This window comes from Perognathus longimembris, chromosome 13, assembly GCF_023159225.1.
Source record: "Perognathus longimembris pacificus isolate PPM17 chromosome 13, ASM2315922v1, whole genome shotgun sequence".
Lineage (NCBI taxonomy): Eukaryota > Metazoa > Chordata > Mammalia > Rodentia > Heteromyidae > Perognathus > Perognathus longimembris.
This window is the reverse complement of record NC_063173.1, coordinates 60,415,669-60,426,320: the sequence shown is the minus strand read 5'-3', so window position 1 is coordinate 60,426,320 and position 10,652 is coordinate 60,415,669. Positions and strand designations below refer to the sequence as shown.

Genomic DNA, 10,652 nt, shown 5'->3' with positions numbered 1-10,652 from the left:
GCCCCCGCGCCCGTGCAGACCCCGCCCCCTCCCCGTGCCCTTGCAGCTCCCGGCTCCCCCGGGCCCCCCGTAGCCCCCGGCGCCTCTGCTGGCGCCACTGCCACTTGGGGAGAGACTTGTGATCTCGGGCAAGTTAGTCATCCTCTGTGCGGGGCGGTGTCGGGGATAAACAGCATCAGCCCTCGGGGCGCCGTGGGGACTGCGGGCGGCGATGCCCATAAACCTGGCGCGCGAGCGCTCCAGGCACCGCGCTCGGGGCTTTTACGGGCACGGCCCTCCTGAGCTGGCCCACTTTACAGATGCGGAAACCGAGGCTCACCCGACAGGATTCTGTCCTCAGACCCAGGCGGGCCCAGACCCGAGGGGGCGCGCCGGCGCTCCGGAGCCCCGCCCCCGACGCCCCGCCCCCCCCCCCGCGCGCCGGGAGTCGCCCGCCCGCCCGTGCCGCAGCCCGGCTGCGCTCAGCCAATCCGCGGCGGCCGGCGTCGGTGCGCTCGGCCTCGCCCGCGGCCCTCCCGCCCCCGGCGCCCGCAGGCCGGTCGCTCATTCCCACACCGCTGCGCCGCCGTCCGCCGGCTCGGTAAGACCGATCGCGCCGCGGGGTGCGGAGCGGAGCGGGGCCGCCCGGCGGGGCCCGGGCGGGGCGGGGCGCGCGCGAGGACCGCCGGGACCGGGGCTCGGGAGGGGGGCCGCACCCCGGGCGGGCGCGGGGGTCCCCACCTGGGCCCGGGGGCCGTGGGGTGTGCGGGGAGGAAGCCGCCCGCGGGCGCGGCGGGCGGGTGCGGGGTCCGCCCGGGGTCGGTGGGCTGCGCGCGGGTCCCCGGGAGGGATGCTCGGCCTTCGGGTCGTGGCGGGACACCTGCGGCCGGGGACCGGCGGGGCTGCAGGCGCCGATCCCCGTCCCGCGTCCCTCCGGGTCGCGGCTGTATTGGGTCTGGGGCCCGCGCGAGGGTCGGGGGGGTCTGGTCCCGACGTCTCTGTCGCGGACGGGGCTGGTGGGGCCACCGGTTTCTTCCCGGGCTCCGCTCCTCGCCGCCGGGGCCCGGGGTCCGCCCGAGGGCGGGCCCTCCGCGGGCAGGTACGGGGCGGCGGCGGCCGGATGCCCGGGGAGCTGGCGGGTCGCCGCCGCCGGGGCCCCTCGCCTGCCCCCGCAATGCAGCCGTCGGGACACGCCCATGGCGCGGGGCGGGAACGGGACGCACCCCGGGCCTGGGTGCGCCCCCCCTCTCCCCCCTCCGCCCCCCCCCCGGCGCGGTGCGGGGTCAAGGGCAGGTGGGCGCGGACGGTCCGCGCAAGGTCGCGCGGGCCGGCGGGGCCCCGAGCGGGGCGTCACGTGACCAGGCCCGGCGAACTTGGCCTGGGAGGCGGAGGGCGCGGCCGGGCCGCCCCGGGACCCGCCGGCCGCGGGGGGCGTTCGCGCGGCGCGGGGGAGGCCACCGGCCGGCGGCTGTTAGGATGGAAACCGGGGTTCGGTTTCCGGGAACGAAGACGAGGCCTCGATCAACTTTCAAGAGTTAAAAATGACAAATACTGACCCGATTTCCGGCGCGGAACCAACTTAGCCCCCCCCCCGCCCCCCGGCGGGCTTTCCGCCCCCCTCCACCGCGCGCCCCGCCGACGCCCGGCCGCGTTAGCCCAGCACCCGGCAAAACGAAAGCGAGTCGGGGAGCGCGTGTTGCGTTTCGCCGTCCTCTCCCGCCGGAGTCCGGTTTCTGGTCGGTCCAGATATTCAGGCGTGTTTATTCTGTCAAGACCACAAGCTTAAATGGATTAAATAAGCCGGGGGGGGGGGCGGCTGGACGGCACCGTGCCCGCCCCGCCCCCTCCCCCGTTCCCTGGTCCCGGGGGCGGCGCCGCGGGGCGCGGGCTCGGCCGGCCGGTGCCCGGCGGTGCGGTGGGCACCATTAGCATGCCGAGGCGGTGCCCGGTCCCCGCGGCCCGGAGCCAGGGCGGCCCTTTCTCATGCAAATGGCTGGTTTCCTTCCCACCAGGCGTCGCCCGGTCGTGACCTTCCCCCGGCACCCCGTCCCCCGCGTCGCGGGGCCGGGGACAGGTGCCGGGGCGCCCGCCGCGCGCTCCCCGCGCGCGTCCGGAGAGCGCTTAACGGAGTTGCTTCGCCCGGGAAACCAGTTGCTCCACCAGCGGTCGGCCCGGGTCTCCCGGGAGTCTCGGGGCTCCCGCCGGCGCTTGCCCAATCCCGGGCCCATTCATAAAACCCCGGCGGGCCTCGCCGCGCCCCCCTCCGCGCGCGCTCCGGAGGCGGCGCGGGGGCACCCGGCGTCCGGCACCCGCCGCCCCGCGCCCCGGGCCGTCCGCGAGGCCGAGCGGGGGCCCCGGCCTTCCCCCGGGAAGCGCGGCCGCCCCGGGGCCCGCTGTCGCCGGGCGGCGGCCGCGCTGGCTCCGGAAGGGCTCCGTGGGCACGGCCGGGGGAACTGGATCTGCGCGCCCGCGGCGCGCCGGGGGGGGGGGGGAGGGAGGGGGGGCTCCCGTAACCTTTCCCCTACTTTTCTCCGCCGTCACGTGACGCGGGGCGGGGCGGGGAGGGCGGGGCGCGGAGGCCGCAGCTGCCGGCCGCGTCCTCCCGGGCCGCGGTCCAAGCGCGCCCGGATCCGATCCGCAGGCGGGGTCCCCCCCCCCCCCCAGCCCGGATCGGCGCCCGCGGGGACCCAGGGCCGCCCCTCGCACCGGGGTTGACCGTTTTCCTTCTTCCTTTTGTTGGAAAAAGTGTCTAGTCACTCCGCGAGGCTGCGGCGGGCCGCCGGGCCCTGTGGCTCTGAAGGCTTGAATTCCGGAAGAATTGGTGCGTTCGGTACAAAATGGTGGTTCAGGGTGGATTGTTGTTAGGAGGCTCCCCCCCTGAGGAGACCCCAGAGCCCAGAGACCCCATCTTCCTCTCCCCCAGTGGAGATCTCAGAGCCCAGGGACCCCATCTTGTCCCTGTGGAGAGCCCAGAGACCCCATCTTGCCTGTCCCCAGAGAGACCCCAAAGCCAGAGACCCCATCTTTCTCTCCTCAGAGAAGACCTCAGAGCCCAGAGACCCCATCTTCCCTATCCCCCTATGGAGAGCCCAGAGACCCCATCTTGCCTGTCCCCAGAGAGACCCCAAAGCCCAGAGACCCCATCTTTCTCTCCTCAGAGAAGACCTCAGAGCCCAGAGACCCCATCTTCCCTCTCCCCCTGTGGAGAGCCCAGAGACCCCATCTTGCTTGTCCCCAGAGAGACCCCAAAGCCCAGAGACCCCATCTTCCCTCTCCCCAGCAGGGATCTCAGAGCCCAGAGACCCCATCTTCCCTCTCCCCAGCAGGGATCTCAGAGCCCAGAGACCCCATCTTCACTCTTCTTTTAAAAGGGGGCATACCTAGCAAATCCCACACTTCAACCATGGAAACCTGGACTGTCTTAGGAGCCTTTCTTATAAGGGCTTTATTGTTGTGAAAGTAAACAATACAGGGCCACAGGCGAACTTAAAAGGGCAGAGTGGCCTTATCCTTTTCCACTCCTGAGGCTGTAGCTAATGTCAGTCTTTGATTTTGAAATAACGGCCTGACTTGTGCCGGATGCATGATTCTTTTTGGTCTTGTTTTTATTTTGTTTTAAATCCGCTCTCTGACACAAGGAACATGTACCGTGGCTGATTTCAAATATTTGTTATCTTTTGTAGCCTTCAACTTCAACCCCGTGCCAATAGCTGCTGGACATGGGGTGCCCGCAGCCCTGACTTGACGCCAGGTTGCCTTGTTGTTTGGGTAACGTGGCAGCCCGGTTCTGAAAAGAGTCCACCTTTGCCCTTCCCCGTAGCTCCTCTGACGTCCGCGTCGGATGGGCGTTCATGAAGCAGCTGCCGTCCCCCGAGCTGGCCCCGGTGCTCCAGTGGCCTCTGGGAAGGTTCACAAAGAGGGCAGTGACTCTGCCTGAGGATGGAGGAGCCATGGTAGCCCCTGGAATTCTTGGGTGACAGGAGAGGGCCCTCCTCATGTCCTGGTGGCACACGGCCTTGTTCTGGGGACTGGAGGGTCACTTGGTTCCACTCCCAACTCGCCCTGTGTAGGCAGGGCTAGGGCCAGCCGCCTGGCCTCAGTTTCCAGGAGAGGTATACAGCCTGAAGGAAGGACAGAATGTCAGGGCACCGCTTCTCCCGCGGCTGGCTGCGGGCTCCTGGTGTCGCGGAGTCCTTTGCAGCCATCGTTAACCCAGTGTGTGCCCCAGGAAGCCCGCCGGAAGGAAGCGGGGAGCAGAGGGAGTCGGTGGACTCTCAGAACTTGTGCACCTGAGACCAGGTCAAAGGCACCATCGCAGTGACCCCTTCCCTGGGGATCTCTTCCTCTGTGTCCCCTGACTCTTTTTTTTTTTTTTGGCCAGTCCTGAGGCTTGGACTCAGGGCCTGAGCACTGTCCCTGGCTTCTTTTTGCTCAAGGCTAGCGCTCTGCCACTTGAGCCACAGCGCCACTTCTGGCCGTTTTCTGTATATGTGGTGCTGGGGAATTGAACCCAGGGCCTCATGTATACGAGGCAAGCTCTCTTGCCACTAGGCCATATCCCCAGCCCCGTCCCCTGACTCTTGAGCTTGTCCCTCGATGGGGAGTGGACCCTGAGGACAGGGACGTTAGGCTAATCTCTCTCTCTCTCTCATGCTGGGACCCTAACACTTGAGCAACACCTCCACGTCTAGGTTTTTGCTGGTCTGTCAGATTCAGCTCCCGAGTAGCTAGGGTTATAAGCGTGAGCCATCAGCGCCGGGCCCAAATTGTCCATTACGAATCCTCTCCCATCCCATTGGAAATACCTGTTTGTGTGCAGAGTGCACACCCGGTAGCTTTGAGGAGTTGTCACACGCGGTGACTCCCGGGTGACTAATGGAAGAACTGCTTCTTCGTTTGTGGAAGTTTTCGGCGTGGGCTCCGGGCCGCCCCGCCGGGCTTGCGCGCTCTCCTCTTTGTTGTGCACACCCGGTGGGCGTTGGGAGCTGGGCGCCAGTGTGGAAGCCGGAAGGGGGGCCGAGGAAGGACAAGCGGACCTGGAGCTGGGGGGGGGGGGGGCAGGGGGCACGGTCACGTTCCTGAAGGACGTGGTGGCCCCAGCCGGACCGGTAGAGAGCATGTTCTTCAAAGACTTGACGGCCGGGGCCGTGAGGGGAGAGGGGTGGGGAGGGGGCTCGGGCCAGGGGTCACGGTGTGGGGGGGCAGGTGGTGACACGTCCTCCAGGTCCCGGCGCCGGGGAGCCGGAGTTCACACCCAGGTCTGTCCTATGGCTCTTTGCCAAGTTGCTCCTCCGTCACCCGGCAGGCAGAACCCCCCTTCGTCTCCCCCCCAACCCCGTCCCGTCCCCCGGTGGGGTCCGGTTGGACGTGACGAAGCCTTTGACCAGGGCCTGTCTGGGTCTCCATTTCCTCCTGCAGGGTGGTGGCTCAGCACCTGGGGCCCGTGTCGTGGGAGTTTATGAGCATCGAGAAGCAGGGTGTGAAGGGGGCGTGCGTGCGCGCACACGCGCGTGCGCGGCGGTACTGGGGCTTGACCTCGGGGCCTGAATTCTCTCCCTTTGCGTGTGGGCTCCAGGCTGGCGTTCTGCCGCTCGAGCCACGCCCCTCGCGCTGGCTTTTTGCCGCTCACTGGAGACGAGGAGCTCGGGTTTGCCTGCCTGCCCGCCTCCACCTCAGCCTCTGGGTGGCTGGGGTCGCAGCGCGAGCCGCTGGCACCGGGCTGGGACGGTTTTGAGCACGCGCACAGTACGATCCCCGACATAGACAGCGCTGCCGCCCCCTGGGTGGGGACGCGGCCAGCCATTCTCCGCTGCCTGGAAGCCGTGGTTCCCCAACCTCTGTCAGCCAGCGCCTGGGTGCGTTCAGGGCTGGGGTCATGGGTGGGTCTTGTGGGTGTAACCGTACTGTGTGTTGCCCCAATTACAAGCCAGGATCTGACAAGCTCAGTGCCACTCTGGGTGCCAAAGGGGGGGGGGTGGCAGGCACAGAGGAGGCAGAACAGCTCAGCTGTGGCCTCAGAACTTTTGGGGGGACAGAATCCCATACAAGGAGAGGTCTGGGCTCTTGGTGGGTGGGTTTTTTTTTTTTGTTTGTTTGTTTGTTGTTGCCAGTCCTGGGGCTTGGACTCAGGGCCTGAGCACTGTCCCTGGCTTCTTTTTGCTCAAGGCTAGCACTCTGCCACTTGAGCCACAGCGACACTTCTGGCCGTTTTCTATATATGTGGTGCTTGGGAATCGAACCCAGGGCCTCATGTATACGAGGCAAGCACTCTTGCCACTAGGCCATATCATCTCTTTATCATCTCTTTTGTTATCTCTGCTCCCAGGTGATTCAATCCTCTGGCCTGCACCACTAAGTAGCTGAGATTATTATAGGCTTGTACTATCCCACCCAGCTTGGGTATTCTCTCTCTCTCTTTTCTTTCTTTCTTTCCTTCCCTCCCTTCTTCCTCCCCTCCCTCCCTCTTTCTCTCTCTCTCTGTCTCTCTCTCTCTTTCTTTCTCTTTCTCTCTTTCTCTCGGTTGTGGGGCTTGAACTCTGGGCCTGGGCGCTGTCCCCGAGCTCTTCAGCTCAAGACTGGTGCTCTACCACTTGAGCCACAGCGCCACTTCCGGTTTCCTGGTGGTTCATTGGAGATAGGAGTCTCACCCACTTTCCTGCCCTGGTTGGCTTTGAATTGCGAACCTCAGATCGCAGCCTCCTGAGTAGCTAGGATTACAGGCCCGTGCGTGTGCTTGCACACACACACACACACACACGTACACACAGAGGCTGCTCCTCGGAGCTCCTATCCACAGCACGCATTTTTTTTTTCCTGCCTCCGACTTCAGAGTCGTGGCCATCCTTGCGCCAAATGCTGGTTCTAAGGAAACCCATGGGCTGAAGCTTTCCTTCCGGAACTTTCCTGGGATCCCCTTGTCGGCGTTTGGGGTACCACCTCGGAAATCACACCACAGAGCTGGGAACAGGCTTCCCCCGGATTGGAGGCGGTGTTGGAGGGCTGGAGTTGAGGCCTCGCCTGCAGTGTCCCTGGTGCTCCCTGAGGCTGTCACCCCCTGTGGCTGGCCTGTCTTGGGGCGCTCCCAGCCCGGCTGCGTCTGCATTCATGGCGGGCGGCGTGGCCCGGTGCCTGGGAGCGGGGCCGTTCTTCAGGAAGATGGGAGCGTGTGTGCGTGTGTGCGTGTGTGCGTGTGTCTGTGTCAGAGAGAGGGAGTGAGAGCGCGCTGTCGTTTTCCTGCTGGCTGCAGTTGCATTTTGCTTACTCCGCTGACCTAATTTTACGTGTGTTGTAACTTCGGGAATCTCCCTCCCCGCCCCCCCCCCGCCCCTTTGATAGCGGTACTAGGGCTTGAACTCGGGGCCTCATGCCATCCCGGAGCTTCTTTTTCCCCAAGGCTGGCTCCCTCACCCCTTGAGTCACACGCAGCTCCGCGTCCAGCATTGTAGGCGGTTGGTGGGGGGTAGGAGTCCCCGCCCGGCTGGCTTCCGAAGGGAGATCCTGGTCCCTCAGCCTCCTGAGTAGGCAGGCAGGGTGGGTGGATGCCCGGCGAGGGCACGGGGGGGGGGGGGGCAAGCGCAGGCCCCTCTTCCTCCTCCTCTTCTGTTTTCCCAGCCACCACCTACTCACCTGCCCCCCCCCCCCCCGCCCCGTGGCTGCTAGGCTGTGTTGAAATCTGTCCTCCAGCACAATCTATTTACATAATTCCGGTGCTATAAAGATGTGTTCTTGGAAGCGCTCTCCCCCGGGCTGGTCCTAGCGTCCGTGGGGATGCGGGAGGGGCTTTCCACGTGGCTTGTTTTCTCTGGGCAGGTTCTGGGCTCTGGCGGTGAGGGGGGAGGCCTGCCGCTGACCTGTTCCCTCCTCTCCTCCCTGGCTGCCTGCGTGGAGGGCAGGGGCTGGGCCAGGCCCCTGGCCCCCCGAGGAAGCTAGATTCTCTTCTGGAGGCTGCCCCGTTGCCTGGCCTGCTGCGATCCGGCCTGCTCGTCTCGGAGGTGAGAGGCTTGGGGGGCCAGGGTTGTGGATGATAGGGGATCACCCCGGCACCGGCATGCGGAGCCATGCGCCAAGGCCCGAAGGAGGACCTTGGACAGACTAATGAACGGCGTTTACCAGACTTTAGTGGAGTGGAGCCGTGGCTCACGTGGTAGAGTGCCAGCTTTGAGGGGAAAGAGCTAAGTGAGCGTGCAAGGACGTGAGTTCAAGCCCTGGTGCCTACACAAGGAGGAAAATAAAGCAAAACCCCTAAATGCGACGTGGTCTGCAAGATTAAACACAGCGTGGCAGCCAGCGTAGATAACAGCGTAGCACCCGTCTTGGAGAATTCCTGAGCCTGGAAATGTGGGTGCAGGGGCTGGCAACTCCCATGGCAGAGAAAAGCCCCCCCGGGGGGTGGGGGGGCAGAGGGGGACAGCTCCCATGCGGCCCTCCTTCCCAGAGCACAAAAATAGGTCGTGGCTCCCCGCCCGGGCCCCTCAGCCGCCCCTGGGTGCCGCCGTGGGAACGGATTACCGTAAGGTGCTTAGTGCCGGGCGCAGACCTCGCACGGAGCCCACCGCGCCGTCACCGTGGCCCAGCCTGGCGGTAGGCGGCCCCCGGGGGACTCCAGGCCAGGGGGTGTGGGTGAGCTCCCCGTGGGCCTGGTGGGCACCCCCCCCCACCCGCCACGGCCCCTCTCAGAAGCGGTTCTCCCCCTCGAGGGGTGGCAGCGCCCTCTAGAGCCCAGGCGAGCCCTGGTACGCGGGATGGGAGCTGGAAGGCCCTGCCTGCCCTGCACCCCGAGGCTTTGCTCCCCGAGGCCAGTCTGGGGGCGCAGGGCAAGGAGCGGCCGTTCCCTCCCACCCGGACAGCCTGGGGCATCGTGGGGGCCTCATGCTTCCTGTCCCGAGCCCCGGCCCAGAGGCGGGGGGCATTCTAGAATGTTCCCTCCGTGGTGGTGGTGGGGGGGAGTCGAGTCCTCTCCCCGCCCCCCTGTGTGTTTCCTTCGCTCCCTTCTCTCTGCTGCTTTCCTTCCTGTGTGCTCTTTCCGGTCTCCGCTGAGAGCGTGGGGCACAGGTGCGGGCGAGGCCCTGCGGCAGAGCCGCGTCTCCCGGGGCCACCCCCCCCCCGCGCTGCGGGGTGGTAGGTGACACCCCCCCTCCCCCATTAAGCCCAGCAGAGCTCCGTGGGGCCCTGGGGACGCCGGGGCGGGGCGGGCGGCAGCAGGTGCTGGCTGCGCAGGTGGCAGGGCCCGGGTCGGGGGTGGCGGGCTGCCCGTGGCTGGGGTGAGGTGTGCCGGGAGCGGGGCGCGTGGGCGCGTGGGAGCCGGGTCCGGGCAGGCTTGGGAGGGTCTGGCTGACTGAAGAGTGGAGGCCCCGCCCCCCTCGTCCTGACAGCCCTGGCCGGGGCAGCGCGTGGGACGGGGTGGGTAGGGGATCGGGAACCCCCCCAGGTGACAGGAATGTGTCACGGGCTCCAGGCGCCTCCTGGCTGGTGGCAGTGGAAGGTGAGCTTCCCCCCCCCCCCCCAAGCCGGCCCCCCGAGGCCCCCCGCACGGGGTGTGGGGCGGGGTCCGAGGACGGGGCCTCAGTGTGGACACGGGGCGCGGCCGTGGCCTGCGGAGGCTCCGGTGTCCTGGCCAGGGCTTCCTTCTCCCCACCGCTGGCCTTGAGCTTGGGCCCCTCTGCTTCTGCCAGGAGGGGAGGGCGGAGGGCAGGCGGGCTGTTTCTCTGAAGGAGAAAGTTCCGGGTCCCGGCGGCCTCAGGGGCACGCTGGGGCCGGGGTGCAGATCCCGGTCGCCGTCCTTGCTCCCCGGCTGCAGCTTCTGGGAGTGGCTCTGGTGCCCAGGCTCTGCGCACACCCACCTGGTGGCGGGCGGGAGGCAGGTGGCAGAAGTCCCTGTGGTGGGGGTGGGGGTGGGGTGGGGGGGTGGGGGGTCAGGGGCAGGGTGGCCGGGCCTGGCACGCAGATCCCCCGTGACTGAGGCACAGGAAGGTGGCATTTGGGCCTCTTCAGCCTCCTCCACCGGCCCTGGCTGCCTCAGTCTACCTTCCTGTCTCTGCACTTCTCTGTGGATCCCATGAGGGGCCCACGGTGGGGGGGGGGAGCAGCCTGCCTGGGAGTGGGCACCTGGAACGTGTGTGTGTGTGTGTGTGTGTGTGTGTGTGTGTGTGTGTCCCTCAACCCCCCCCCCCCCAGCTTACGGGAACTTCTGCCCATCCCCCACCAGGAAGCCACGCTTGGGCATATTCAGCCGGGGAATTTAATCAGGATAATTGAGGTTCAGGGAAAGACGAGATAACGCAGGGTGGCCCCAGACCTGTCATTCTGTGGCGGGGACCAGGCGGCCCTCCTCCCTGCCCCCAGGCCAGGGGTTCGGCTGCTCCAGTGGGACGGACGGCACCTCTGGTCAGGCCCTTCCGCCGTGTCCTCTTCTAATGCCTGTGCTTCTGTGGGTTTTTTCTTACTTTTAAGAGAGTTCGTTATGGAGGCCGGGAAGGTGGCCTCGTGGTAGAGTGCTCGCCTAGCGTGCGCGAAGCCCTGGGCTCGATTCCCCAGCACCACATATATAGAAAGAGCCGGAAGTGGCGCTGTGGCTCAAGTGGCAGAGTGCTAGCCTTGAGCAAAAAGAAGCCAGGGACAGTGCTCAGGCCCTGAGTCCAAGCCCCAGGACTGGCAAAAAAAAAAAGGTAATTCAT

The 10,652-nt window shown here is 66.4% G+C and overlaps 1 protein-coding gene across 2 annotated transcripts in view; it reads left to right on the top strand.

Annotated features, from left to right (window-relative positions):
* The first annotated feature begins 471 nt into the window (after window positions 1-471).
* Cpt1a (carnitine palmitoyltransferase 1A) overlaps window positions 472-10,652 on the top strand; it is a 35,918-nt gene continuing 25,737 nt past the window's right edge. The window contains exon 1 of one of the 2 annotated variants that reach the window (XM_048359695.1): window positions 472-580. The gene's annotated coding sequence lies outside the window, so the exon portion shown is untranslated. Of the gene's footprint in view, window positions 581-3,459; window positions 3,748-10,652 lie in introns of those variants that run through there. The other variant, XM_048359694.1, reaches the window with a different exon arrangement.